The sequence below is a fragment of the Centruroides sculpturatus genome, unplaced genomic scaffold (genome assembly GCF_000671375.1).
Source record: "Centruroides sculpturatus isolate CEXI.00-Female unplaced genomic scaffold, Cexi_2.0 scaffold1295, whole genome shotgun sequence".
Taxonomy (NCBI): domain Eukaryota; kingdom Metazoa; phylum Arthropoda; class Arachnida; order Scorpiones; family Buthidae; genus Centruroides; species Centruroides sculpturatus.
In genome coordinates, this window is record NW_019385620.1 from 34,803 (window position 1) to 40,227 (window position 5,425).

A 5,425-nucleotide genomic window follows, 5' to 3' on the forward strand; every position below is an offset into this window, starting at 1 on the left:
CTAACAGCGGTCTCTCACCGGTGGCCCGCCCGCCAGCTGCCCCCTGGTCCCAAGATCACCGGCATCGAATATCAAGAGACCTTGGTATACTTTTCACGGGTTCCTCTCTCCCTTGTAAATGTATACTCCCCACACGGCGTCCTTCCGGCTGTTTCACTGGACCCCCTTTTGAGGGGCAATCACAACCCTCGCATAGTGTGCGGGGACTGGAACGCTCATCATCCTTATTGGGATAACGAGTGCAATCGCCCAGACATCGCGGGCCGCACCCTCTTCGATTGGTTCTCATCTGCGAACTTATGCTGTTGGAACTCTGGGGAACCAACTTATTTCCACTCAAACGGTTCATCAGCTATAGACCTGACCTTCTGCTCCCCGGACCTATTAGGTTCTGCCATATGGAGCCCTTGCGTGGACACCCTAACCAGTGACCACGCTCCTATTTCGATCACCCTATCTATCTCGGGCACCCCTAACCCGACGTCTACCCCTCGTTTACACTTTTCAACAAACTGGAGCCGTTATTCAAATAACCTCGATCAGCGTTGGACTACCGAGGAATTGATTCCAACTTCGTATAACGCCTTTGTAGACACTATCCGTGAGACGGTCTCCTCTAATACAATAATTCGCTCCATTCCCTCGGGTCAACCACCGTGGTGGACTCCCGAATGCAGTCGCCTTAGAGCGCTTAAACGTCGCGCGTTCCGTCTAGCCTGCAGGCGGGCGTCTCTCACCTGGTGGGATAAATATAAACAATTAGGAGCGAAACTCCGTCGGCAGACCCGTCAGGCTCGTCGGGAGTGGTGGGGTCGTTTGTGTGCCTCTCCCCCCTCTCCATCCACACTCTATCGTATCTTCCGTCGTCTGAGATCCCCGCCGGCGATCACGGACACCCAACACATAATCCAAACGACAGACTACCTACTCAGTCCCATCCAGCAGGCGGAAGCCTTTGCATCCTTTTTTGGGCGTACCCGCCCAAGGGGCACCTTTGCTCCCCTTGATGTTCCCCGGCTAGGGGCCCCAAAGTTTGACGATTCCCCCTTTCATCTCCTCGAACTTCGCCGGGCCATACACCGTCTTCGGAACACTACTCCTGGCCCAGATGGCGTAAGATCACACGCCTTACGGACCCTCCCAAAAGTGGGCCTCTCGGCCCTCCTCAATCTCTTAAACAATCTCTGGGCCTCAGGGTCCTGCCCCCCAGACTGGACCTCCTCTACCGTTGTTCCGATCATTAAACCGGGTCGCCCAGCGACGATATGCGCCTCTTATAGACCGATCTCTCTAACCTCTCACGTCGCAAAACTATTTGAACGGCTAATCCTCTATCGTATCCATAAATGGACCTTTCACTCTGAAATCCTCCACCAACACCACTTTGGCTTTCTCCCCTACCGAGGGGTAGATGAGGCCCTTATTACGTTACACCACCATATAGCCGTGGCCCGAGCAAGAAAGCACTGGGTGTACCTAGTCGCACTCGACCTAGAAGGGGCATATGACTCAGTGTGCCAAGAAGGACTCCTAGCTAAATTAGAATTTTTCGGTATGGGAGGGAGACTCTTGTCCTGGCTTAAATCGTTCCTATTACATCGTTCTTTTCGCGTCCGTTGGCGCGGAGTGCTGTCACCTCCTCACGCCTTTATCCAAGGCGTCCCCCAGGGGAGCGTTCTTGCCCCCATTCTATTTACATTATACATGGCAGACCTTTGGACCGCTCTCCCCCCCAATGTCACCGCCGTCCTTTACGCGGACGATCTATACATTCTCACTTCGAGTACAAGGCCTTCTCAAGCAGCTCGCAAAGCTCAATTAGCCCTGGACCACCTTGAACACTGGGCAACCACATGGAGTTTATCCTTTTCCGCCACTAAAAGCGCTTCCGTCGATTTTTCTGCCAAACTCCACCGCCCTCCACTTACTTTGTCTCTTAACTCAGGAAATATCCCTCAGCGCCCTTCTCTCCGCATCCTCGGTCTTCATTTTTCGCACAACTTTACTTGGCACGCCCACGAGACTTTCTTAAGAACCAAAGTGACTCGTGCCGGTTCCCTCCTCAAATTTTTTGCTTCTCGTAGTAAAGGAGCTAGGAGAGCCGACCTCCTCCGCTTAATCTACACCGTCCTTAGCCCGATGGCGGAATTTGGCGCTCCTCTCCTGGAAGGGGCCCCCAACCACTATCCGTCGCATCGAAAAACCCATTCACGAAGCCCTTCGCACAGCCTTGGGTGTGCCAAAGTCTACTCCGCTCTTATCTTTATATGCCGAGTCAGGCTACATTCCACTCCAGTCTAGGCTGCGTCAGAAAGCTATATCGCACGCCATCACTCACCTCTCAAGAGGCCACTATAGCCCTCTCTACAAAATTTTCAGCACAGCTTCCAGTCTAGACTACTATCATTGGCGCCCTTTCCAGGTCCCGTATGCCTCTAGGGTTCTCTCACTGATTCGTCAGGAAGGTCTACCTATCTCTCACCTATACCGGCAAAAACACGTACCCCCGAGCCCCGTGAACATCCAACCTAGAATTCGTCTTGACGACTTTCCAAACGCTTCCAGCCTACCTCCGGCAGCCTTGAATGCCCTTTTCAATCATTTACATTCTACCAACTGGCGGGGTTGGACTCTCATTGGGGCAGATGCCTCAAAATCACACCTACGGACGGCCTTTGGAGTAGTTCTTCCGGCTCATACGGTCAAGGAAACTTGGTCGCTACACACGAGCTGCAGCGTTTTCGGTGCGGAGGCTCTCGGCATCCAACGGGCAGTTAATCTCAGCGCCCGTCTTAACACTCCGACGGCCATTGTCTCGGATGGCAAATCAGTTCTCCAGGCAGTCGCCAACGTCAATTTTTCCTCTCCAGCGGTTATTATTGACCTAGCTGCAACCATCAGCTCTCACCCAACACCCCTTGAAATCGGGTGGACCCCTGGTCACGTTGGCATCAACATAAATGAAGAAGCAGACCAAGCCGCTAGCCATGATACTCCCATCGGCTCCTGGTGGCGACCTCTCATGGCACGTGACCTCATACGTCAGATGCGGGAATCGATCATCCGCAACTACACCGACACTTGGTCTACCATTCTTCGGGGAAAAGGTCGCGACCATCTCCGACCTTTCGCCCCTTGGATATACCATCACGCCTCGTCTCGCCACACAGAAACCCTATTGGCTAGACTTCGAACAGATACGGCCCCCCTGAACAACTTCCTCTATTCTCGACGCCAAAGCGCCTCGCCAGATTGCCCCCACTGTGGCTCGCCAGAAACTTCCGCACACTATTGGCTTGTCTGCCCGAAATACACACAGGCCCGTCAAGAGCTAGGCCGTCTTTTAACCTTGGACCTCACGATCGTCCGTACCTTAACTCCGATATACTGGCCTCATACCGACCTTCCTCCTCGCCAACATATCGAAATCTTGGAGCGTTTCGTTCACCGCACCAACCGCTTTACCTAATTCCAAGCGGAGTAATTCGGAGAAAAAGCCAATAGGCTAGAGTCTCCATATAAACAAGATAGAAAGAAAGAAAGAAAGCACAAGACATTTTCCACGTTTTACACATGATGAACGTGCATTCGTCGAATTTTTCTTTAGCATTATTTCTATATTTCATAGCAAAGTGCAATTGGTTTGTGCTGTATTACGCAATATTAGCAATTATTAAATATGGCTTCCATATAAATTAACCTTGTGTATGTAAAAATACCTTTAACTATTGCGTACGTCTATGACATTTAAGTATAATCAACACGTGTTTAAGGGGAGATTCGGTGACAGAAGTAATTCTGACTAGAGAATATTCAGTCAAAGCAGAAGTATTAATTATCGAAATTTATACAATTAAAGGACCCAAAACATCCAGAAAGTTTAATTTTCAGATAAGTTATCCTCTTGTGTAATAATCCAAAATGCATCAATTTGTGTCGTAGAAACACGTTCCTTAATACGAGTAATACCAAACGTTTCAAATATGTTCGTTTGTGATTTAGAATAAAACTATTACGTAAATAAAGAAATATATCATCATTCTTTAAATAAAAATACGACTTACCTTATCAAAAGCGTGCGAAACTTCCCCTAGCCATAGGTCATATCCGGCTACTGGAATATCCGTATCCGCAAGGTCTGTATAAGAAGGTCAGGACACGCTCCCGTGATTCTATGCGGCAGCGGCCATTTTGGGACTCATCGATAGAGCTCACCATACGTGTTTCCTGCGTGAGTCGACTATTATTACTTATATACGTACTCAAAACGTTAAGCAATGGGTTATTGTGTTGCACCTAATTGTAAAAGTAAGTCTACCGACGTTCGATTGTTCAGATTTCCTGCAGATAAGCGGAGGAAAACAAAATGTAGCGTAGACATCAACTGATGGTTCATGATGCAGTTCAAAGAGTTTATATGTTTAAAGTTTGTAACAAGTGGTCTAAACGAGTAGATACTCTTCGTGTCCATGAACGAACTATACTTGGAAATTTATAAATGATATTGGCAATCCAGATAGAAAAATGAAAAAAATTACATTTGTTTTATATCTGATGATAAAATAATTAAACATGTAATTGTTTTAATATGACCATATTGTATTTAAAAATAAAATTATGATGATGGTATTGACTTATAATCTCAATGTTTATTAATAAAACATTGCAAAAAATTTAGTTTAATAGTAAATTATACTTAATTCAATTTAAATAAAATTTACATTAATTTTATTGTCAGAATTTTTATTTTAAAAGACGTGATGGAAATCTAAATGTATCTAATTCTTATAATCTAGAGATTCCATAATATTTAATTGATTTTATTTATATTTAATTTTTTCGTTCGCGTTTCAATAATTATTTTCCACTGATCATTCAAATCTTTTATCCTGAACATTTAAAAACAGATTTTATTTAATTAAAGTAAAATTGACTATTTAATTGTAAAAAAGAAAATTTTAGCATTATTTTGCTATGGCAACAAATATTCATATTTTGTTTGAATACATTGTATTCTATTCAAGTATTATTTGTCAGTTTATTGTCAAATAATTTAATTTAAAATTTTATTTTTGGAATTTTTTGAAAGCTATTTATAAATTAAAAATATATCTACACATCTATTACTTATTATAAAATGAGTATTACATTGACAACATTTATTAATAATACTATTGAATTTTATCTTAATTTTATAGCCAATCGTGCTTTTAAAAAGTAATTATAAATTTGTTATATTATTATATTCTTTATTATACTTTAAATTTTTTTTGATGTTATTGCATCACTTTACGAAGTGTCTATATACGTAATTGCATCAGTTTTAGCACCTATTTAATTAGTTTCAATCGCGACAGAAAATGATATAAATGATTGTTTCTTTTAAACTATTTGATCGAAAAGTTACATAAAATTGGGGTTGCGT